The sequence below is a fragment of the Schistocerca cancellata genome, chromosome 1 (genome assembly GCF_023864275.1).
Source record: "Schistocerca cancellata isolate TAMUIC-IGC-003103 chromosome 1, iqSchCanc2.1, whole genome shotgun sequence".
Classification (NCBI taxonomy): domain Eukaryota; kingdom Metazoa; phylum Arthropoda; class Insecta; order Orthoptera; family Acrididae; genus Schistocerca; species Schistocerca cancellata.
Genome location: NC_064626.1, coordinates 834,590,851 through 834,617,313, shown reverse-complemented (window position 1 = coordinate 834,617,313; position 26,463 = coordinate 834,590,851). Strand labels below are relative to the sequence as shown.

At 42.1% G+C, this 26,463-nt stretch overlaps 1 pseudogene; it reads right to left on the bottom strand.

Annotated features, from left to right (window-relative positions):
- Window positions 1–18,457: 18,457 nt before the first annotated feature.
- On the bottom strand, window positions 18,458–18,574 carry LOC126100672 (5S ribosomal RNA; annotated as a pseudogene).
- Between the last annotated feature and the right edge of the window lie 7,889 nt (window positions 18,575–26,463).

The following is a 26,463-nucleotide window of genomic DNA, read 5'->3' as shown; positions in this document are numbered from 1 at the left end:
AAGTGTTTGACTTTGTCATCGGGTGCCAGGGCTTGTAGCAGTTGTAAACGGTAAGGCTTCTGCTTTAACCTTTTCCGTAAGATTTTCCAAACCGTCGGCTATGGTACGTTTAGCTCCCTGCTTGCTTTATTCGTCGACTTCCGCGGGCTACGCGTGAAACTTGCCCGCACGCGTTCAACCGTTTCTTCGCTCACTGCAGGCCGACCCGTTGATTTCTCCTTACAGAGGCATCCAGAAGCTTTAAACTGCACATACCATCGCCGAATGGAGTTAGCAGTTGGTGGATCTTTGTTGAACTTCGTCCTGAAGTGTCGTTGCACTGTTATGACTGACTGATGTGAGTGCATTTCAAGCACGACATGCGCTTTCTCGGCTCCTGTCGCCATTTTGTCTCACTGCGCTCTCGAGCGCTCTGGCGGCAGAAACCTGAAGTGCGGCTTCAGCCGAACAAAACTTTACGAGTTTTTCTACGTATCTGTAGTGTGTTGTGACCATATGTCAATGAATGGAGCTACAGTGAATTTATGAAATCGCTTCAATCATTTGTAATAGCCCTGTATGTTTTATGCTAAATTGTGTGATATTAGAAAGCATTCGAAAACTATTAGGCATAAACAAAAAATTAATTAAAAAAAAACACAAACCACCTTACCCGTGAAAATTGTTCCGAAAACTAGTTAGAATAGCAAGCAGAGCGGAAGGTGCCCTTTCTTTATTTATTGCTGAACATTGTAGCATTTTAGCTGTAGATCATTTAGGAATACTGTGCAAGAAGGTGTTTTCCAGTGATGAGGGCTCTAAAAACACGCAATTACATCGTACAAAGTGCACTAACATTATAACTGAAGTTTTGGCTCCATATTTTACACAGTCATTGGTTGAAGATATAGGCAACCAAAAATACAGTGTACTAATAGATGAATCCACAGATGTATCAATATCTAAAATGCTAGGTATCGTTATTCGGTACTGTAGTGTAAACAACCAAACCATTAGATCAGCATTTCTCGAACTCGCTGTAGTAGAAACTGCAGATGCAAGAAATCTGGCTGCTATTCTTGTGAATTCTTTGAAAGATCTCAAACTTCCAAACGCTAATATGGTAGGAATTGGCACAGATAATGCTTCTTCACTGGTTGGAATAAACAGTGGATTTTCGAACAACTGTAGAGAGAATATGGTTTGAAGCATTTGGTATTGATCCGTTGCATTTGTCACTCTCTTCAGCTTGCAGTTTCGCACGCCTCAGTGAATACCATACCTAGAAACATAGTTTCTTGTACGGGAAACATACAATTGGTTCTCCATTTCACCCAAAAGACAAGAGGAATACAAAAAGGATTATGAGACAATAAATTGTGGAAAACAGCCACTAAAAAGTTTGAAGGTCTGTGCAACACATTGGCTTTCAATTGAACCAGCTATACGAAGAATTCTGGAGCAGTGGGAAGAACTAAAGCTACATTTTTCACTTGCCATGGTTCAAGACAATTGTTACACTGCCGATATTTTGTAAAAGATGTATTGTGACGACTCAAATCATCTTTACATGTTTTACCTTAAACATGCTTTACAAGACGTACAAATAGCAATAAAAGCTTTTGAAGGAGAAGACAATGACCCCACTAAATTACTAGATACACGTGTATTTCTCATGCAGCCACTCGGACAAAACATAGTTTTTCCAACTGTTGATTTGTTGGCAACACCAGTTCCAAGCGAATGTATGTACGCAAATCCGAACCTGGGCTTTATGTTTGATCAGAAATTGTCTGACTCAAGTTTGTCTGAAGGAAATAAAGTTTATTTGAAGAAGAGATGCGTTCAGTTTAGTCTGAAACTCATAAAAGAAATTCAGCAAATACTCCCAAGTAACGTTACGATCCTGAAAAAAAGTCAATGCTGAATGTTGAAGAAACACTAAAAGTGAATAAAAATAATGCTGTAGCGGATGTAGACAAAGAATTGGGTTTTAGTGGCGATTTCATAGACGGTATGCTGCAAGAATGGCATAATATCAACTTCATTAGGTGGAATAACACTACTAACACTGTTCGACATTGGAGTGAGGTTTTGCAGTATAAAAATGCCGCAGGGGAGAATCCTTTTTCTTTGATTTCACAGCTAGCAATGACTGTCCTGTGCCTACCGCATTCAAATGCAGAAGTGGAAAGAATATTCAGTTCTATGAATATTATAAACACTAAACAACGGAACAGATTATCGTTAAAGACAATTAATGCTTTTATCATATTGAGAGACCAGCTGAAGGAACAAAATAAAGATTGTACATCTTTTGACATACCGTCAGACGTATTGGAGCTTATTGGAACGAACAGAAGTTACTCTTTTGCGACAAAACCAGTCGAACTGCAACATCATCTTTTGAGCGACGTTCAACCCTCTAAATCAACTACAGTTCTACCACACCATGAAACAGAAAAGTTATTCGATCTTCTGAGTGACGACGATGAATAGCTCACATACCGGTATGTGTATATTTCTAGTATATTTGACTACTGTGATTGAAACAACAATTTATGTGTTTCGTCAATTATGATAACATGTTTAATTAAACGTTAGCGTATTTTACTTGTATGTTGTTGCAAGCGATGCGTCATTTAATTAAGACAATATAGCAATTACGTATGAGACAGTTTGTATTAATATTTTATTACCACCCCCCTCTCCCACCCCCCCCCCCCCCCACCCTCTGGCTTATTACACCATTCACAGCACGAAATTTTCAGTACACCCCTAGTAAAATCAGTTTTAGCGACTTTCTAGCGACTTTTGATATTGAATCTAGCGACTCAGGTTTTTTAGAGTTGGCAACACTGAGTTGGAGGTGAGCCGCCAGCAGTGGTGGATATGGGGAGAGAAATGGCAGAGTTTTGAGAGCGGACGATCTGGACGTGTGTCCGTCAGAAAAAGGAAATTTGTAAGACTGCATGTCATGAACTGATATACATATTATGAGTTTTGAACACTATTAAGGTAAATACATTGTTTGTCCTCCATCAAACTCTTTCATTTCCTACCTATGCCTATCAGTAGTTAGTGCCTTCAGTAGTTCGAATCTTTTATTTAGGTGGCACTATTGGCGCTCGCTGTATTGCAGTAGTTCGAGTAACGAAGATTTTTGTGAGGTCAGTGATTCATGAAAGGTATAGGTTATTGTTAGTCACGGCCATTCTTTTGTAGGGATAATTGAAAGTCAGATTGCGTTTCGCTAAAAAAAATATTATGTGTCAGTTTAGTGTTGATCAGAATAAGTAAAGAGAGAAGTGTCTGAGTATCTTTAGTTTTGCTCAGCTGTTTGAAAATCAAATAACGTAGAGGTTTTCCAGCACTGGCATAAAAAATTACAAAGTTTCAGAAAAATTAGAATATTTATTCAAGAGAAAGAGCTTCACAAATCCAGCAGGTCAATAATGCGTTGGTCCACCCCTGAGCTTTAAGCAAGCAGTTATTCGGCTTCGTATTGATTGGTAGTTGTTGGGTGTCCTCCATAGAGATATTCGTCAAAATCTCGAGATGGTTGGAGACCCTGCCCATAATGTTCCTACACGTTCTCAATTGGGGAGAGATCCGGCGACTTTGCTGGCCAAGGTAGGATTTGGCCAGCACGAGGACCAGCAGTAGAAACTCTCCCCGTGTGCGGGCGGGCATTATCTTGCTGAACTGTAGCTCCAGGGTTGCTTGCCATGAAGTGCAACAAAAGGGGCGTAGAAAAGCATCGACGTACCGCTGTGCTGCAAGGGTGCCGCGGATGACAACCAAAAGGGCTCTGCTCTGAGACGAAATGGCAATCCAGACCATGATTCCTGGTTTGTCGAGTCGTATGGCGGGCCGAAATCAGGTTGGTACCCCACCGCTGTCCAGGGCGTCTCCAGACACATCTTCGTCATGGAATCTCATTGAATGGAGTTGAATTGTCTTCAGTGATGAGTCCTGTTTCTAATTGGGCCCCGATAACTAACTAAGACGTGTAGGGCAGAGGAGACGGAGGTGGACCAACGTGTTATTGACTTTCTTAAATTGTGAAGCTCTTTCTCTTGAATATATCATCCAGTTTTTCTGAATTGTAATCATTTGTTTTTCTATACATGTACATCACATCTACTGATTTACATCCCATTCGGATATTTCCTTGCTGTGGCGTCGTTTTTTTAGCCTGTTTCTTACTTGCAGACAAATCATTTCACAAAACATTTGACCGATTTTTCAAAAAATTTATTTCAGTATTAACAGTTATTTCATAGTTATATTTATTGACAATTATATATCACACCAGTATACCTTTTTATTCGGAGTATAGCCCATTTGTCCACTTCCCACTCTTCGTTTGGCTATGACAATTCGGACAAAATCCAATACGTAATTGCTACAGAGTCTTATTTTCGCTCCACGCGAGCGTTTGACCAATAAGTTCACTAGGCGAGACATTATTAATTTTTTCCCTGTAAGCAAATCACCCGCAGGTCTTAATAATAGTTGCAGATCGCTATGCCATACAAACATTAAAACCCAACCACTGTTTCCACATTAACCCAGGGAGGCAGGTAGAGGCCAGCCGTTGGCAACACTACTGGACCAATGACAGCTTTGTGAATTTCGCAATACTAACAATGTATAAATTGATAAAAAAACTACATGTATGTGCGTGTGTGTGTGTGTACTTTCCACATCTCCTCCTGAACTACTCGAACGATTTCAACCAGACGAGGTACACATATCACTTACTATCAGAAAAAAACGCTGTGGGAGTAAGAACCACTCACCACCGATTGGGTTGGTGTACGGATGAACTGAATGTGCCGCAGAAGCATAGCTCCGAAACCCCTAGGGGATTTCGACCTAATTCTGTATAGTCATTATTTGTCTAAAACTGCTGTAGGAGTAAGGTACCCATACTTTCCTTTAGAGGTTGGGTTTGGGATAAGCATGGGTGACGCGTATAAATATTCGAAAAATACGTATTGGTATTTCTCTCCTGTATATGGATGAATTGGAGTACTTAAAAGTATAAAGTGCAATCTGTCTTTCGTTTCCGTTGTTCAGTGCATCAATCAGGTCACGAGAAGGAACACTGCAACTGACCAGTAGTTTTTTTTTTTTTCCAACACTCTTTGGAACTTAAGATTTATGCCGCAGGGCTGAATGCCACAAATACATCTAACTCTTTATTAAGTAGCATACTCGGCCTCGAAAGTAAATCCAGGTGATTTTATATCGGTTTTCTCTGCTTAAAATACAAAATCTCGTATTTTTCAGAATCTTTTAATGAGGGTCATAAAAATTTGTAACGTCTGTAAAAGAAGACCTTCAGGTGTATGACTATTTACATACTGAGCATTCTGTGCCACGTTTTATTACAAACAAGTGCCGAACAGAAAACATATACGTTAAATGAGAATTGTGGAACAAAGATACAATATAACATGCATAAGTATATGTAAATAATCAGTTCTCATTTTTCGAAACTAAAATTGAACAATATAACGGCTGTGAAATCAACTAAGATTAGAATTATTAATAACTTAAATTGGAAAGATCACATACAAAATGTAGTGGAGAAGCGAACCAAAGACTGTGATTTCTTGGCAGAAAACTTAGAAAATGCAATAGGTCTCCTAAAGGGGCTACTTACACTACGCTTGTTCGCCCTCTTCTGGAGTATGACTGTGCGGTGTGAGATCTGCATCATAGGGTTGACGCAGGACATCGGGAAAGTTCAAAAAAGGGCAGCTCGTTTTGTATTATCGCGAAGTAAGGGAGTGAGTGGACGGAGATGAACTGGGCTGGCAATCATTAAAACAATGGTATTTTTCCCTGCGGCCGGACCTTCTCATGAAATTTCAATCTCCAACTTTCTCCTCGGAGTATGAAAATACGAGGGTGAGTCAAATGAAAACCTTAAATTTGTAATAACAAATCGAAATTTCGCACCGTTATCCTGTAAGTTGGTAAGCGTGCTACAAATAACGTGTAGAATGGCCTGCAGGTGGCAGCATAGTGCAGATGCACACATACCGTCGCAGTATCAGTATAAAGATGGCCGCCTCACTTGCGACTTGCATCATGGAAGAACAGCGTTCTGTTATTCGGTTTTTGCGTAGTGAATGTGTGAAACCTATTGAAATTCATCGACGAATGAAGGTTCAGTACAGTGAAGCATGTTTGTCACAGCAGCAAGTCTACGAATGGAGTAGGAAGTTCACAAATGGTGTGACTTCAGTGGAAGATGCTCCTCGTCCAGGTCAGGCACAACGAGTTGTGACTCCACAGAACGTTGCAGCAGTTGAAGCCATAGTGAAGGAAAACCACCGAGTGACACTGAATGACATTGCACCATGTTTACAGATTAGTCATTGGTCAGCACACCACATTGTGCATGATGTGCTCCAGTTTCACAAAGTGTCTGCAAGATGGGTGCCATGGTAACTGACTCCTGAAATGAGAGAACCATGTGTTAATGTTTGGGAAGAACTTCTTCGGCGCTTTGAACGAGAAGGTTATGGCTTCGTTGCAAGAATCGTTACTGGGGACGAAACCTGGGTTCACTTCCACCAACTGGAAACGAGGAGAGCGAGCAAGGAATGGCGCCATTCCCCATCACCAAAACCAACTAAGTTTCGAACAGAACCGTCAGCGGGGAAGGTCATGCTGACTCTCTTTTGGGACGAAAAAGGCGTCATTTTGGAGCGTTACATGCCTAGAGGGACCACTGTCACCAGTGCATCATACACAGATATCCTAAAAAATCATCTGCGGCCTGCAATCAAATCAAAGCGACGTGGATTGCTGTCTGTAGGTGTTCTTTTGTAACATGACAATGCAACGCCCCACACTGCCCGTACAACAGTTGCAACAATGACAGACCTGCATTTTGAGTGTCTTCCTCATCCCCCATACTCACCACACCTTGCCCCAAGTGATTTCCATATGTTTGGACTTCTCAAACGCGCAATGGGAGGAACGAAGCTCCGTTCTGATGAAGAGGTACGCACTCGGTTCATGAGTGGTTGCGCGGACTACCAAAAGAATTTTTTTCTAAAGGAATTTATGCACTTTGTAAGAGCTGGAGGACTTGCATTGAGCGTGCGGGAGATTATGTTGAAAAGTGATATAGCTTTGTACCACTTCTGCACAATAAATAATATTTAAGAAAATATTTAAGGTTTTCATTTGGCTCACCCTCGTATTTTGTTGGATCCCACCTGTTTAGTAATTATTCGTTTTTTCCTGCGTCGTGTTCGAGAGTGGAACGGTAGAGCAGTAGCTTAATGACAGTTCGATTAACCTATTGGTTCAAATGGCTCTGAGCACTATGGGACTTAACTTCTGTGGTCATCAGTCCCCTAGAACTTAGAACTACTTAAACCTAACTAACCTAAGGACATCACACACATCCATGCCCGAGGCAGGATTCGAACCTGCGACCGTAGCAGTCGCGCGGTTCCGGACTCAGCGCCTGAACCGCTAGACCACCGCGGCCGGCGATTAACCTATTATCAGGCACTTGACTGTGAATTGTAGAGTAATCATGTAGATGTAGATGTAGATGCAAAATCAGGCTTAGAGGATGGTCTATTGGTACTTCCACCTTCATTATCTTCAATGTCGGAGGAGTACTACTTTCTCATTCATCCTTTGCCATATATGCTTCACTAGAGTCATTTTAATCCTCCAAATCTTCACTATCCACGTATAGAAACTAATGTGCCTGGCTTTTTTACCATAAAATTCCCTGCAAGAGAAAACTAATTTCACACCTGCCGACAGCATAAGGAGGAAGACTGACTGATACTGATACTGATTCCTAAGATCTACATCTGTAACTTTCAGATGTGGCACTTGAATTATATCACATTTACACTGTTTGTCTATCATCTGTTATAATAGCCATAAACTTCACATCATGAATTTACATCTACATACAAAAGTGCTTATAAGATAATGCTTCTTATATACAGAAAGAGATTTTCACTCTGCAGCGGAGTGTGCGCTGATATGAAACTTCCTGGCAGATTAAAACTGTGTGCCCGACCGAGACTCGAACATCCCCCAGGCTGTGGCTAAGCCATGTCTCCGCAGTATCCTTTCTTTCAGGAGTGCTAGTTCTGCAAGGTTTGCAGGAGAGCTTCTGTAAAGTTTGGAAGCTAGGAGACGAGATACTGGCAGAAGTAAAGCTGTGAGGGCCGGGCGTGAGTCGTGCTTCGGTAGCTCAGGTGGTAGAGCATTTGCCCGCGAAAGGCAAAGGTCCCGAGTTCGAGTCTCGGTGGGGCACACAGTTTTAATCTGCCAGGAAGTTCCTTCTTATATACACTTCAGGCATTGTATAAAATATTTTAAGAATTTATTCTGAGTTAATACTGAGAACTGAGCATTACAAGGATAAAAGTCACACACAAACCTGGCACCAATTACATGAGATTTCTTCATTTAAACTACAACAATCACTAGTTTGTTGCCGCCGCTCTCAGCGGTCACTGAAGTTAATCAAATGTGGAGCATTCACTGACCAGAGATAGTCAAACTAGGCTGTATCTCTGTCGTAGGCTATCCGAAACCGATTTAAAAGCATGTCTACATTTGTAGACGTGATGAAACAAAGAGTTAAAATCATCTCTGGAGTGGTAAAACAGCGAAGAATCAGATGTGTGCCAGTGAGATGTATACATACCGTATCGGTGCGTAACTTGGTGGTGCTTTTACAATGCGGTGATTTTACTAGCGTAAAATGCGCTTAATTGCAATACAATACACGGTAACGAGACTGATAAATGTAATCACCATCCCCGTCAACGAACATCTGCTGCCGTTTACGTAGGAGTTCTATACCTTTCCTGTAGAACTACTGTGGTTTCGAGCCGAAGAAGTCTGTTCTCTAGTTCCTAAGAGAGGCATTATGAAACATTTTTCCCTGAATGTTGATAGAGAGAGACCGAAAAAGACGATAATCGGAGAGGCTAATTCTCTTGAGTACGGTGAATAGGATGTTGCTTTTTCCATCGGCTGACCCATTCTTTCCTCTTCTTTAAATTAACGTAAGGTCCCATTTCTCATCATCAGCAACAGTGTTCCCAAGGAGCGGCTTGTGCCTACGATAAAGAAAACGGCAACGTTCTAGCAAAGACGAACATTTAGTAATTCATTAATTTTTGTTGATGTTGCTTGACTGACATGGTATCCAAGTACCCAAGTTTTGCACCGTATCCAGTGAATGATGAACAGTGGTTACATGGTTATAGTCCATAGTATGTAGCAAATTCCACGTTGGTAGGCGACCATCCGATTTAGACGTTTTCAGAACGCTGTTCATTTCTCAAGTCGAATTTTCCGTCTTGGAAATGCTTTTCACCTATACGAACCACAAACTCTTTCACGGCTTCTGCAGAAATAGGTTCTCGAGTAAACACTTCCTTCTTGAAAATGGCCAAAGCTAGGTAAGCACCTTTTCGCAGCAGTCAAACTCCAAACTGAAGAAAAGCAATGGAATGACTAATAACGAAAACCTCACATTTCAGTGGTCCCAACCCAGAGAAGATAGACATGGACTTACACTTTTACGTGCGAGAAACGTACTTGAATCGTCGCGTAATATTTTGTTCTATTTCATTCACTGTTTATTTTTCTATTAAAGTTTCATAAAACTGATCAGTCTCGTGTGACAAGCTGTCATGTCGTCTTATGTTGCAGGTATAAGTGACTTTTTAACTTTTAACTTTTTTTTTAACTTGTAATTTCATCGAGTACAGTGCACAGGGGAAGGAAATGAAGTGATCCATGTTTTTCGATGAAGGTTTATATTGTACCAGAAAGAGCTGGAACTAGCATAGTAGAGGAATAACATATGTGCTCTTCCAGCAGAGTTAGAGGATACTAAATATTATTACGTGAATATTATAAAACTAGACCACTTACTTAGTTTTATCATGCTTAGCATAACATGTTTCGAGAATTTTTTTCGTTTTCGTACGAATTTGTTTATATGAGAACATTTTTGGTGATGTTTGCATTTACACACGTAACCACTTACACTGTTTTGTTTTTGTAATCAAAATATGCTACAAAGATGTTACGACACTGTGGATTCACAAAGAGTTTGTTGGCAGTTAGAGGTGTTACAATGTTTTCAGATTACATTATCGATTACGTTTTTAATGTCTGAGAAGATGTACACAGTTATGAAAATTACTACAAATTCAGCAAAACTACTAGAGTTATTAACTGCACGAGAAACATCGACTATGATGAACGAATTATAATAGTAAATTATACTTACGATAACTGAAGTGGAGAAGAGAAGTCGTTTCAAAGGCAAAACGTCGGAATCATTCCCTGTAAATCAGGGGTATGTGTTAGCTCCTACTATGTTTGGCATTTTCTTTTTCCCTTCTGCTGGGATTTGCTTTTGGAGACTGTGAGGAGGGAGTGTATTTACATACTAGATCTTATGGAAATCTCGTCAATATTGTCCGGCTAAAGGCTAAGACCAAAGTCAATAGAATTGTTATTAGCGAGTTGTTATATGCAGACGATGCAGTTCTAGTCGCGAACTCAGAGGATGAGCTGCAGTAACTAATCAACAAGTTATCACATGCATGTGGAAAATTTGGTCTTACCATCAGCCTCCAAAAGACTAAGATCATGGCACAAGGAACCAACAACCTTCCACCATCAGCATTGACGGCAATCCTCTCTAGGTAGTTGATGACTTTACCCACTTGGGATCTACAATACGTAGATACTTGTCTGTGGACGCTGAAATTACCAACAGAATAGCAAAAGAATCGGCTGTCATGGGTAGATTGAAAAACACGGTATGGAAGAATGGACTACTCACATTAAAAACTAAAATGCAAGTATATAACGCTTGTGTTATCAGCACCCTTTTGTATAACTGTGAGACATGGACAACTCTTGCTGAACACGAATCCCGACTGAACAGCTTCCATCTCCATTGTCTCCGGAGGATCGTTCAGACTTCTTGGAAGGATATAGTACCCAACGCCGATGTATAACGGGTCGCAAGCACAACAAGCATTCAAGAACCTCTGAGCCACCGACGTCTGCGGCGCCTGGGACCTGTCAGGCGCATGGATTATGAGCGAATATCGAAAAAAGTGCTGTAGGGAGAACTTCGGGAGGGTGTGAGGCCAGTAGGAAGACCGCACCTGCGCTTCAATAATGTCTGCAAGAAAGATCTGAGCACGGCCAGCAGCGATCCAAGTCAGTGGGAAAATACAGCTGGTGACCGTGTCAAGTGGCGGGAAGCTGTGCGCAATGGGGTTGAGCTAGCAGGGAACGAACGCCTGCAAGAAGACATCAGGAAGAGGGCAAGACGGAACGAGAGAGCGGCCTTCGGTGGAAGTCCTTCACATTTCAAGTGCCCAAACTGCAGTAGAGACTGCCACTCTCGAGTGGGACTTTTCAGCCATAAGAGATGTTGCGGAGTCTGAACCAACTATGTTACACCATCATCTTTCGAGGATGGACGGATGCCATTCACTAGAGTTATCAACTGCAGGAGAAACATAGATTATGATGAATGAAATATAATACTAAATTATACTTACGATGACTCGAGTGTAGAAGAGAAGGGATGGTAACATCTGGCAAGCCAAAGACTGTTTGGTGAAAGTTTTGCTGGCAAATTCAAAATTAACGTAACCAATAAATTTATTTTCTAATAGACATCGTAGTAGAAATGTGTGAGGATTTTTGTAAAGACAGTCAGGTACGGCGTGTTGAGGGCAGTAGAACAAAACTTGGCTGAAAATGTAAAATACAGCGTTACGTGTGAACTGAATAAAACAGCTAGAGCCAGAAACATATGTTGTAAAATGACTTGTGTGTTCAAGAGCCATCGACTCTCAGTCGAAACAGAATTAAGATCTCTACAGTTTTACGTATTTCCCATCCATTCCTATGGAGTAGAGACGTGGACCTTGACCGACGGATTGAAGCGTTTGTGTTGTGGCTGTCCAGTAGAATGCTCAGTGTACCACGGTCAGATAAATTTACTAACAACGACCTTCTCTGCAAAATGAGGAAGGAAAAAGAAGTCCTTAACACAGAAAAATGCAGTAAAGTTTATTAACTCGGTTATTTAATGAGAAATGTAAACAGGTGTAAACTGTTACAGAAAGTTCTTCTTGAACAGATACTTGGTAAAAGGGGACGAGGAAGAATAAAAACACCTTTACTTGGAAACTTGAGGACGTGAGCTTCACACAGGAGCGAGGAAGTTTTCGTATAATCAGAAGTGATATAGTTGTAATTATCACCAACGTACGAAACGAACCTGCACGAGAACAAGAAGAAGAGGAAGAAGGAGTAGGAGGAGTAGAAGGAGAAGGATGAGCATAATACAAGAGTAGCCACCGAACCTCCTAGGTATCGATATCTTTTTCCTTTTCTTCATATTGCGTGTCTCATTCCCAAGTTTGTTTAAAGGCAACTCCATTTCCCACCTTGGTTATTATACACTGTTATTTACATCACAGTCATCTGATTACAGCGATGCACTATTTCCAAATATTACTCTCAACGTCATCATTTTACACCATCAAAGCTGTGTGCTTTTCCACAAACGTGCGTCTTTCATTCAACTAAAACAGCCGCTGTCATTGCAGACAAGTAAAAGGTAAACAAACACACGCTTACGGTGTATTAAATGGTTGTCACATTATAATTCATTATTTAATGTATGTACACGTAACGTCCATACAACTGGAAGACAAAAATGGAGATTATTACACTTAAAGCAATTAATGTTTCAGAGAAAGCTTAAGAAATGTTGATTGAGGTGAAGTTGGCAATACCTACTGGCAGTTCAACAAGTTTATTAATAAGTCTGTATATCGTTTAGAAAACAGTTTTTCAAAACGATAATTAAATGCAACACTAGGAAGTCTTCAAAGAAACTTAGGGTAACTAAAAGCTTCCAGGATATACAGCGGATCGACACTTGGTGAAGTTGACGCTCGTCATAAATAAATTAACGTATTGGGCACAAATAGACAGAAATACTCTTTACTGTATGATTACATGATTTGCATAGTAATCACTGGAAGCAATTACATCCACAAAATATCGGAATGATTTAAAGGGGAACGACCAAATAAAACTAATCCCAGCTAAGGCAGACGCCAGGTTGATATTGATTGGAAGAATCCTCAGATAGTGTACTACAACCACAAAACTTACAAAACACTCTTGTGAGCAATACTTGAATATGGCTCGTCAGACTGGAACCAGTATGAGATAGGATTGATAAAGGAAACAGAGACAATCCAAAAAACAGTAGCGCGTTTCGTTACAGGTTCGATTAGCAACACCTAAAGCGTTACGGAGATCCTCAGCCAACCCAGCGGCGGACGCTACGAGAGATACGTTCTCCACCCTGATGTGATTTACTGTTAAAATTTCGAGAGTCTACGTTTCTATAGCAGTCAGCCAACATGCTGCATCCATCTGGTCTAGGAGACCTTGAAGGTAAAATTAGAGATTTGAGCTCACATAGAGGCTTACCGACAGTAGTTGTCCCGCGAATCATTCGCGACTAGAAGAGGAAAGGGGATGGTGATAGATGAAGAACCCTCCTCTTGTAAGGTGACTTGCGGAGTACAGACATACAGGGTGATTAAAAAAATACCTCAACTTTGAAAATCTGTGTTTAATCAAAGAAACATGATGGAAACTTGGGTAATTAATTAATATGGAGTGTATTTAACAAAGTTTTTTTCAGTGGAAAAAAAGTTCATCTACACTCCTGGAAATGGAAAAAAGAACACATTGACACCGGTGTGTCAGACCCACCATACTTGCTCCGGACACTGCGAGAGGGCTGTACAAGCAATGATCACACGCACGGCACAGCGGACACACCAGGAACCGCGGTGTTGGCCGTCGAATGGCGCTAGCTGCGCAGCATTTGTGCACCGCCGCCGTCAGTGTCAGCCAGTTTGCCGTGGCATACGGAGCTCCATCGCAGTCTTTAACACTGGTAGCATGCCGCGACAGCGTGGACGTGAACCGTATGTGCAGTTGACGGACTTTGAGCGAGGGCGTATAGTGGGCATGCGGGAGGCCGGGTGGACGTACCGTGGGGCGTGAGGTCTCCACAGTACATCGATGTTGTCGCCAGTGGTCGGCGGAAGGTGCACGTGCCCGTCGACCTGGCACCGGACCGCAGCGACGCACGGATGCACGCCAAGACCGTAGGATCCTACGCAGTGCAGTAGGGGACCGCACCGCCACTTCCCAGCAAATTAGGGACACTGTTGCTCCTGGGGTATCGGCGAGGACCATTCGCAATCGTCTCCATGAAGCTGGGCTACGGTCCCGCACACCGTTAGGCCGTCTTCCGCTCACGCCCCAACATCGTAGAGCCCGCCTCCAGTGGTGTCGCGACAGGCGTGAATGGAGGGACGAATGGAGACGTGTCGTCTTCAGTGATGAGAGTCGCTTCTGCCTTGGTGCCAATGATGGTCGTATGCGTGTTTGGCGCCGTGCAGGTGAGCGCCACAATCAGGACTGCATACGACCGAGGCACACAGGGCCAACACCCGGCATCATGGTGTGGGGAGCGATCTCCTACACTGGCCGTACACCACTGGTGATCGTCGAGGGGACACTGAATAGTGCACGGTACATCCAAACCGTCATCGAACCCATCGTTCTACCATTCCTAGACCGGCAAGGGAACTTGCTGTTCCAACAGGACAATGCACGTCCGCATGTATCCCGTGCCACCCAACGTGCTCTAGAAGGTGTAAGTCAACTACCCTGGCCAGCAAGATCTCCGGATCTGTCCCCCATTGAGCATGTTTGGGACTGGATGAAGCGTCATCTCACGCGGTCTGCACTTCCAGCACGAACGCTGGTCCAACTGAGGCGCCAGGTGGAAATGGCATGGCAAGCCGTTCCACAGGACTACATCCAGCATCTCTACGATCGTCTCCATGGGAGAATAGCAGCCTGCATTGCTGCGAAAGGTGGATATACACTGTACTAGTGCCGACATTGTGCATGCTCTGTTGCCTGTGTCTATGTGCCTGTGGTTCTGTCAGTGTGATCATGTGATGTATCTGACCCCAGGAATGTGTCAATAAAGTTTCCCCTTCCTGGGACAATGAATTCACGGTGTTCTTATTTCAATTTCCAGGAGAGTATCTTCAATATGACCCCCTTCAGATACTCGGGCGACATCAACCCGATACTCGAATTCGTTCCACACTCTCTGTAGCATCTCCGGCGTAACAATTCGGATAGCTGCAGGTATTACTTCTTTTAGTTCCTCAATGTTAGCTGGTACAGGTGGTCGAAACACCATATTTTTGACATAATATCATAGAAAAAATCTCAAGGACTTCGGTCAGGGCTTCTTAGAGTCCAGTGATGAAGTGCTCTGTCACGCTACGAGCTGTCAGGAGGCTCGGAGAGATAAGTGCCAGAGCTGGAATATGAATTGACCTGCTTCGTCTTCGAGTTGAGGGAACAGGCAATTCTACAACATTTTCAGATAGGTTTGCCCAGTTAGAGTTGCACTTTCGAAGAGAAAAGGACCAAAAATTTTATAGGCTGAAATGGCACAGAGAACGTTCACCTCAGGGCAATCACGTTCATGCTGAATTATTTCCATCGGATTCTCAGTGCCCTATATACGGACAACGTGCCGATTGAATTTTCCTGTTGGGTGAAATGTTGCTTCATCACTAAACACTTGCTTCAAAATGAACCAATCATGTTTCCATTTGCTGAAGGAAAGAGTCACAGAACTCTATTCTTTTCACTTTATCAGCCTCTCAAAGGGGTTGAAGCAATTGTAGACGATAAGGTTTCTTTACGAGCTCCTAGTGGCCAAATGAGGAATCAAATGCTACTTCAGCACTTCCTGCACTCGGCACGGAAGGAGCGTAGCTGTCCTTTTCATCTTTGCAGAGTTCTCGATTTTCAAATTTCTGCTATTCGTTTTGAATCAATCTGTGTATTCCGACTAAAATTACTTTGTGGTTGACACACTGCAGTGTCACAGGTAGTATTGCCGGAATACAGCCAGTGACACTTCACGAGGTGCTGGACATACGTACACAATCGGCAACATAGTGAGCAGGCGGCGCTCGAGAGAGAACTACGATTTGACCGCAACTGGCACCTACCACTTGACTCGCCGAAATGTCAGTTACAAAGTAATTTTAATGAGAGTATAGCTCTGATATATTGTCGTCGCAACTAACGAGCAGCGTAAATTTTTTTCTCGACGAAACAGGTAGTCTATCCAGAACCTCTGAGCTTCTGGGAACCCAGGTAACTTCTACGACGTGGCGCTTAAGCCGTGCGTATGTCACAACTGAACTGGAAGTCGACTGTACCAACCGCGGAATTTGCGTCTTCCCTATTGACGACCAACTAGCACACTAAGACCAACAACAAGCTCTAGGTACTATTTCGCATGTCGGTAATCAAAGAAGCCAGTCCACTTCCGTGCAAGAGCTACTTTGTACAACCAGCCTTAGTTCATTTCCACAACTCTTGGAAGGCTACTCGGATCTGTAAGGTTGCCAGACACCATAGTCTGACTGTTGAGGTTGCCCCTCTGGTGTATACAAGCGTGAGGCACTGTTCGTGTTCCCACAAGAGCTTACTTTAAACCGAAAACACCATCGTGGAGAAAATTACATACGTCCTCTTGAAATAGGGTAACGGCCCGCCAAAGTTATGGAAGATTACCTCTAGCCGGACGTATCATTACAAACGTTTTAGTATCCCTTGTCTGCCTTAGCATCAGACATAAAATTCATAATAAAATTTCTATGTTATTTACGGCCTCGTCCTATTATGCTTCAATTACCCTAATTATCTATTAAATTGTGCCACCGCTAGACAGCGCTGTTTCACAACGTGAACTAAGTAATACTGAATCGACAAAATGAAAACACTTCCCGGTTCTTACGTTTTCTCTACAGTCGTTATCAACTTTACTCAGAATAATATTTCACAGTTATTGAGTTCCTGACTCTTCGTGCATTAAAGTAAAGCAGAATATATGCAGATTTGTAGCTTATGTTTAGTGTTCGGTTGCATAATGTTCAGAGCATCTATTTACGTAGGGAAAAAACTAATGACTCGAACATAGGAAGATGAAGTTGAAGAGAATTCTATTAACTCTACACTAGCACTGGATACTGTTAAACGCGGAATGACGTTTATAAATAGTTTTTTTCTCCTTAAAGAGATACCCGTCGCGGCTACGAGCTTAATCACATTTTGACAGTAGCTGAGAATCGCAGATATTTTTAAATTTACGCGTGTGATCTAAGTACGAATGTCAAAGATTTACATTTTCTGTTGATGTGCTTATATAGCTACCTTGTTGCTGCAGATCGATTACACAAACGCGTTGCCACTGTCAGCACAGTGCGTTGTGTTGGGCCAAGCCACACGCTGCAGGCCATCTGTTACCTACCCCTCGGTGATTCAATTACCTGGTAGCGCCAGTCATTATGGTCTGCATTTTAATGACCATGAATATGCTACAGCTTGCATTTCATCGACTTGCCTATCGCAAGAAATCAAACGCATGGACTGTTAAATACATCCCGCACCGAATAACTCCAGACTGCTACTGTGGGAGTCGAGATCGATTTTCGGCCCTCACCAGGTACGCTCTACCAACACAGCTTTCCGGCTATCAAGGAAGATATGCCAAATTTCAAGGTACACGGTAAATGTCATGGTTTCTTCCTCCATGTTTGAGACCCTGCTGCTCGTTTTCTAAGATTACACCAATCGAGAAAATAAGAGGCCTGCATAAGTCCGTTTCTATGAGATGGTTTGAAAATACAATCCTTCAATTTGCAACACATTACGATTGAAATGAATCCTACTGTAAAAGTGTGTACGTTGCCCGCGATTCGGGTCTTTATATGCGACCGAGATTGTACTGCAGTGTAACAAGAACATAAGAACCATCAAACTTTCGAACGGATCTGCTTTCTTTGACAAGTGAGCTCTTCATTCTGACAATAGTTTGTGTTAGGCAATACTGTGATTGGCATTCCGCTTCAAACAACGGTATCTCTTTCACGCTAAATAAGGACACTACAACAACTCTCCGTGTTGAATGAAAAGGAGAAAGTATAAAATAGTAATGAGATGCTAGATATAACTTAGATGCACATGACTACCTCTCATATGACAGACTGTGGGTAATGCAATCGAAACACAAGAGTATTCTACACAGCACTCCGTCTTCAGGCCACAAGTGGCCCATCGGGACCATCCGACCGCCGTGTCATCCTCAACTGAGAATGCGGATAGGAGGGGCGCGTGGTCAGCACACCGCTCTCCCGGTCGTTATGATGGTTTTCTTTGACCGGAGCCGCTACTATTCGGTCGGGTAGCTCCTCAATTGGCATCACGAGGCTGAGTGCACCCCGCAAAATGGCAACAGTGCATGGCGGCTGGATGGTCACCCATCCAAGTGCCGGCTACGCCCGACAGCGCTTAACTTCGGTGATCTGACGGGAACCGGTGTATCCGCTGCGGCAAGGCCGTTGCCATTCTACACAAGAGATATGAAAATTTGTCACTATTTGCACTTCAGACCATTTCGAACTTACTTTTAACTCTGAATGCGGTGGAACATACGAACTACAGGCCATTCAGAAGCATCTTAAATTATTTCAATATGATCTGATGTCTTCTGTGAAGTACAAAAACACCTAGCGTTGTTTGTCAAGTGAGGGAAGCCACAATAGGTGTTGAAAGTGGCGATATTAAGGGTCCACTGGAAGAATTAAATAAATTAGGGAGCCAGAGGGAATACTATGTACGCAAACAGTTGCAAGGTAGCGGAAAGTATTGGAAGATCAGCCTACTTGAACGTAAAGATTCGAAATACAGGGAAAATAAAATGCATGATAGATGAAACAACAGAAGAAGATTAAAACCTGAGCCAAGAGAGCAGCTGTAAACTAAATATTGTCATGATTATTCTGGATACAGTTGTTGCAATTTTAATTATAAGTTACGCTGCCATAGACAACAAGATGGGTGCGTTCCGGTTCTTATGAAACTATATAAGCCTAGATGAATCTGGACTACCAGAGAGCGTAGAAGGCATAGAATATTTGTACAACGTAGAAGTTAATAACCAGAGTTTGAAAGAAGAAGTCTTGCAGTCGAACAGATTTATGCAGCTAATTTTGTCTCTGAACTACTTCCCTCTCTGCACCTCCTCAACGCTACTCATTACTGCTGTTTTATTATATAGGCTAATTGTAAATGTAATAGTAGAGTTAAGGATCCCTTTATTTTGACTGTTAACCTGCTAATGTTGCTCAAGCAGACGTCATTCAGAGCATTTGTAAGAGATAAGACGAAACTGTTGAAGAACTACAGTGGAGCAAGATCGACTTTTTGGATACCTCTGATCACAACAGAGTCAGAGTTTGCCCCCTTAGCAGATTATACCGGGACCGGGATAATGAAAACTTTCACTTCTAACAAAAACCTAGAAAGAAAGTAGAATTTTGTAAGGAATCGATTTTATATAACTGTAAGCATAAAAAAGTACTTTTTTAAATCCTTTCTTAGATTTTACATGAAAATTTTCTGATTTAATCCAACAAATCAGAGCTGAAACAAAAAATTTGGGGGAGGGGCCTCAGAACGCTTACCCGAGGTCTGAAAATCATGTTGTGTTTCTTTGTTGCTTCTGTAAATTTCAGGGGAATATAGAGATTGTTTGCTTCAATATGTCAACGACTGACTCCATTCGCACTGTTAAGTTTCTTAACCGTTTCTAATGACGGTGGCGTAGACGATAGATTATGTGATAACTTTTCTTCCAATCTTCACTGGTTATTTGCAGTACAACACGTCTATTTCGTTGCATTTGAATGGCTACTGCATCATTAACATTGACCTAAATTAGCAATGAATTTATGTTTCCGCAGCTGACACTGAAATAAATAATCAGTTTTATTTCTTTCTTACTTTTGCCTTCTGCAAAAATATATTTCGACCTCCTTTTACAGCTTGATCCTATGATTATGCACTGCCGGCCGGGGTGGCCGAGCGGTTCTAGGCGCTACATCTGGAACCGCGCGACCTCTACGGTCGCAGGTTCGAATCCTGCCTCGGGCATGGATCTGTGTGATGTCCTTAGTTAGGTTTAAGTAGTTCTAGGGGACTGATGACCTCAGAAGTTAAGTCACATGGTGCTCAGAACCAGTTGAACCATTTTGACTACACACTGAAGCGCCAAAGGAACTGGTATAGAGATGCGTATTCAAATACAGAGACATGGAAACAGGCAGAATACTGTGCTGCGATCGGCAACGCCTATATAAGACAACAAGTGTCTGCCACACTTGTTAGATCTGTTACTGCTGCTACAATGGCTGGCTATCAAGATTGATGTGAGTTCGAACATATTATAATCGGCGCACGAGCGGTGGGACACAGCATCTCCGAGGTATCGATGAAGGGCGGACTTAACCGTACGACTATTTCACGAGTGTATCGTGAATATCAGGAACCCGGTAAAATATGAAAGCTCCGATATCGCAGCTGCCAAAAAAGATCCTGCAGGAACGGGACCAACGACGACTGAAAAGAATCGTTCAACGTGACAAGTGAAACACTTCCTCAGATTGCTGCAGATTTCAATGCTGCGCCGTCAACAACGGTCAGAGTGCGAACCATTCAAAGAAACATCATCGATGTGGACTTTCCGAGCTGAAGGCATACTCGTGCGCCTTTGATGACTGCAAAACACAAAGCTTTACGCCTCCCCTGTGCCCGCCAACGCCGACATTGGACTGTTGATGACTGGAAACTTGTTGCCTGGTCGGATAAGTCTCATTTCAAATTGTGTTGAGCGGAAGGACGTTTAGGGTATGGAGACAACCTCATGAATCCATGGACTCTCCATGTCAGCAAGGGACTGTTCAAGTTGGAGGAGACTCTGAAATCGTGTGGGGTACGTGCAGTTGGAGTGATGTGGGACCCGTCATACGTCTAGATACGACTCTGACAGGTTACACGTACATAAGCATCCTGTCTGATCACCCGCATCCATTCATGTCCATTGTGCATATTGACGGACTTGGGAAATTCCAGGAGAACAATGCGATGCTCTACACGTCCAGAATTGCTAAAGAGTGACTCCAAGTGCACTCCTCTGAGTTTAAACACTTCCGCTGGCCTCCGAACTCCACAGACACGAACATTATTGAGCATATCTGGAATGTCTTGCAATGTGGTATTCAGAAGAGATCTCGCCTCCTCGTACTCGTACGGATTTATGGTCAGTCCTGCAGCACTCATTTCCTCCAGCACTTCTTCAGACATTTGTCGAGTCCATGCCACGTCGTGTTGCGGCACTTTTGCCTGCTCGCGGAGGCCGTAGACGATATGAGGCATGCCAAACAAAATACATTTTTAATCATAATAATCTTCCGCACTGGCTGTCGTAATCCGACTGCGAAACGGACACATCTGGGCTAGTCATATATTGATGAAATGCAGTTGGATGGCTGGACTTGAAAATAAATAATATGACACATGGTGATTCCTAAAAAGCTGTGATGTCGCACGTTATGTGATCATTTTAGTCCGGCCGCTGAGATACGTTTTAGCTATGTATGACGTACGTAATTTTTGACAAACAAAATGTACATTCAACAGATTATATTGTACAGCTTAAAATACTTACGCAGCTCAAATACTGTGCAGTACTGAAAAATAGAAAATAAGGCGATATTCCAATCCCAGTTCTGTTGTACCATATGATGACAGTGCCGTAGGGCCGCAAGATTAATATGAACCCTAAGAGTTTGTGCTGAGTGTCCAATATGAACATAATATGAAAAGACCTATAATAATTTAATTTTATATATTTATTCGTTTACTTCATTTGGTAAAGGCCCTCAGATTTCTTACATTTGCCATATGTAATAAGTAAATCAAAATGACAGTATGTACAGTACATAAGCAGTGCATACTACAACTAGTACTAATGATGATGATGATAATACTAATACAGCAAGTTTCCAATTATCCTGAAAGGGAATTATACGTGGATAGTTAGCCCATTTTCGGAAAATCAAAATCCAAGCCTTAAGTATTCTGTTAAATTTAGGGCGAATATTTTCATTCAGAATACAGATTTTTGGCTGTGAAGACGTGACGAGAGGAAAGACTCCGAGAATGACTGAATACTGATAGTTATGAACAAGAATTTGGGCCAAAAGTAAAGTGGATGCAGTGAGAAAAACAGCATCTGCAACTACTTCTACATGTCTTCTCTGCAATTCACAGTTTTTCACCCTACCACTCTCTAACAGCGCGTGGGAACAATGAACACGTACACCTTTCCGTACGAGCTCTAGTTGTTATTTTGTTACACTGATCATTTCTCCCTGTGTAGGTGGGCACCAATGAAATATTTTCCCATTCGGAGGAAGAAATACTGCAATTGCAACATCGGAAGATGGTCTACAACGAGTCAAATTACTCGTATCGCCTACGATTCCATAGTTCTATCTAAAATAAATAATCAAGTTTAACCTATTGACGGTGGTGTATCTCCCGGTTACAATATGTCTGCCTTTACAGTGATACAAGGAAGAACAGTTAGCATTTAGTCTATCGTCTACGCTAATGTCATTAGAAACAGTTAAGGAACTTAACTTTGGGGAGGAAGTCGGTCGTTGACCTATTGAAGTAAAAAATCTCGATATTCCCCTTAAATTTACAGGGGGAGGAAAACAACAGAACATGATGGCAGGACGGGGAACTGATTTTCAGGACCAGGTAAGCGCTCTTAGGCCCCTCCCCCAAATTGTTTGTTTGGGCTTCGGTTTCATTGTATTAAATCAGAAAATTTTAATGTAAAAATCAAACTAAGCATTAAAAAAAACTTCTTTCGATGCTCGCAGTTGGCATAAATTCGATTATTTAGAAAATTTTATTTCATTTGTAGCTTTTGTTAGATGTGAACTCCTTCCTAATACAGGTATATTCTAATAAGTGGGCGAACTCCGCCTTTATTGTGCTCAGAGCTAATGCAAAAAGTTGCTCTTGCTCCACAGCATTTCTCAAACAGTTGCGTCTTAACTCTTGCAAAAGCTCTGAATGGCACCTCTGCTTGAGCAACATTCACAGGTTAACAGCCAAAGTACAGGAAATCCGTGAGGCTGCCATAAGGTTTGGAAATGGTCTATGTTATTAATATCGTACTTATTAATAGCACTGAGAAGGCGCAGAGTGTGGAGTGTTTCAGAAACAAAGTTATCTGCGTGAATCTTTTTCAACTGCAGATTTTCTTATTTACGTCTATGCTGTACAAAGATGCAATTTTTTCTACGCACTCTGATCATCTAGGCTTATATAGTTCCATAAGAACCGGAACGTCCCCATCATGTTGTCTATGTCAGCATTAAATTTCGTGAACAGATCCTGCCACAATGTGAAACGATGTTGTTTTAATAATTGCCACCCCAATTATCAAATCGTGATACTTTTCCCCCTTTCCTTGACAATACAAAACCAGCTGCCCCTCTGCGAACTTCTTCGATCTCGCATAAAAAGTTCTCGGTTTACTTGCCGCGTCAAATTTGGATAAAATCCCAAGCTTTCGATGACTACCTCCGTCATCTTCGTCAGGGGTAAAACTGACTGTCGTGGACCGGTGAGGCTTCCGCTTTTATAAGCAGTGGACGGCTCTCTTCGATCTCCTCCGTTAATCCTATGTGATGCAGATCCCACACAGCGCAGCAGTACTTCAGAAGAGGACGGACAAGCGTAGTGTAGGCAGTCTCTTTGGTAGACCTGTTCCGTCTTCTAAGTGTTTTGCCAATAAATAGGACTCTTTAGTTCGCTTTTTCCACAACATTATTTATGTGATCAATCCAAATTAATTTATTGGTAACTGTAGTCCGTAAGTATTTAGTTGAATTGACAGCCTGTATGTTTGTGTGATTTATCATGTAACCGAAATTCAGCGAATTCCTTTTATCACTATGTTGATGACTTGACACTTTTAGTTGTTTGAAGTCAGTTGCCACTTTTCCTACCATATACATACCTTATTTAAATCTTTTTGCTATTCTTTCTGGTCATCTGATGACTTGACGAGACGGTAAATGACAGCTTCATTTGCGAACAATCTTAGAGGGATGCTGAGATTGTCTCCTAAATCCTTTATTAGACTAGATCGGGAACAACCTATACAACTTCTTTTGGGGACACCAGATATCACTTCTCTTATACCCGATGACTCTCCGTCATTTATTACGAACCGTGACCCTTTTAACACGATATCAAGAATTCAGTCGCACAACTGAGAAGGTAGTCCGTAAGCAGAAGTCGCTTGTTGAGGAAGTGTCGAAAACACCTTGAAATATAGAAACAAGGAATCAATTTGGAATCTTCTGCCGATACCACTCATTACTCAGTTCCTCTGGAACGATAATTTCTGAAACCTTGCGAACTGTTTTTCAATATGTCGTTTTTTTTTCGAGGTAATTCCTAAGGTTCGAAAACAGTACATGTTACAAAATCCTACTGCAAATCAACGCTAGTTATATGGATCTGAAATTCTGCGGATTACTCCTATTTCCTTTCTGGAGTATTGGTGTGACCTGTGGAACTTTCCATTCTTTAAGTACGGAGCTGTTTAATAGCGTACTCAAAAAGGAAAATCTAACTGATATACAAACTGGGCTACAGGAATTTCCCTCATTTAGTGCTTCGCTACACCGAGGATATGTACTTCTAAGTTACTCTAATTGGCAGCTGTTCTTCATTCGAAGAAGGAGACAACGCAATTGCGGCTATTGACGAAAACGTTATCACTCACCTCGTTCCTAGGAAATGTGTTGCTCTGGTGGTAGAGCAGGCAGAACAAAATTCGTTTTGAAATATAGTGTGCTTAAATGACGAATTCAAAATAATTTTTGTTTGCAGCTAGTAATAAATAGCTTCTTCAGCAGGTTTCCAAATGAAGCTCATATGTTTCTTAAGTACGGCAGAAGGCAGTTTCCTGTAATAGAACTGTGTTTTGTACAGGGCTATTACAAATGATTGAAGCGATTTCATAAATTCACTGTAGCTCCATTCATTGACATATGGTCACGACACACTACAGATACGTAGAAAAACTCATAAAGTTTTGTTCGGCTGAAGCCGCACTTCAGGTTTCTGCCGTCAGAGCGCTCGAGAGCGCAGTGAGACAATGGCGACAGGAGCCGAGAAAGCGTATGTCGTGCTTGAAATGCACTCACATCAGTCAGTCATAACAGTGCAACGACACTTCAGGACGAAGTTCAACAAACTCCATTCGGCGATGGTATGCGCAGTTTAAAGCTTCTGGATGCCTCTGTAAGGGGAAATCAACGGGTCGGCCTGCAGTGAGCGAAGAAACGGTTGAACGCGTGCGGACAAGTTTCACGCGTAACCCGCGCAAAATTGGCTCATGCCACAACTGGAGACCGACAGCACCGACTTCATCCTCCAACAGCATGTTGCTCCACCGCACTTCCATCACGATGTTCGGCATTTCTTAAACAGGAGATTGGAAAACCGATGGATCGGTCGTGGTGGAGATCATGATCAGCAATTCATGTCATGGCCTCCACGCTATCACGACTTAACCCCATGCGATTTATTTCTGTGGGGTTATGTAAAAGATTCAGTGCTTAAATCTTCTCTACCAAGAAACGTGCCAGAACTGCGAGCTCGCATCAACGATGCTTTCGAACTCATTGATGGGGACATGCTGCGTCGAGTGTGGGAGGAACTTGATTATCGGCTTGATGTCTGCCGAATCACTAAAGGGGCACATATCGAACATTTGTGAACGACTAAAAAAACTTTTTGAGTTTTTGTATGTGTGTGCAAAGCATTGTGAAAATATCTCCAATAATAAAGTTATTGCAGAGCTGTGAAATCGCTTCAATCATTTGTAATTACCCTGTATTATCCATGTTTCTCGGTTATCATAGCTGTCTCGGATCCGCATTTACCTAAATAATCAGTGGTTTACTGTAATCATAATATTCATAATAGTACTAATAACAGTTTTTATTGGGCATTCATAGTTAGTCAGGAGTAGATAATAATAAAAGCTACAGTAATGAATATAAGGCATTTCAGAAATGTATCTGATTAAATGATTCCATCATTAATCTTTTGTCGACTGTGAGGTATGACATCTAAAACAAATGCATATAAACAATGCAAGACGGATCAAATATTGAGAATAAGTTGCATGGTCAAGGGAACAGTGAGAAACAGAAGGGTAAGGTAGCAGATGAAATGACGGAATAAAAACGGAAATGGGCTTGGTGAGGACGACGACTAAAGCCCCTCAGACACGTGACATACCCAGCTGGTGTGCACGCATCTCCTGTGTGTGTGTGTGTGTGTGTTTGTGTGTGT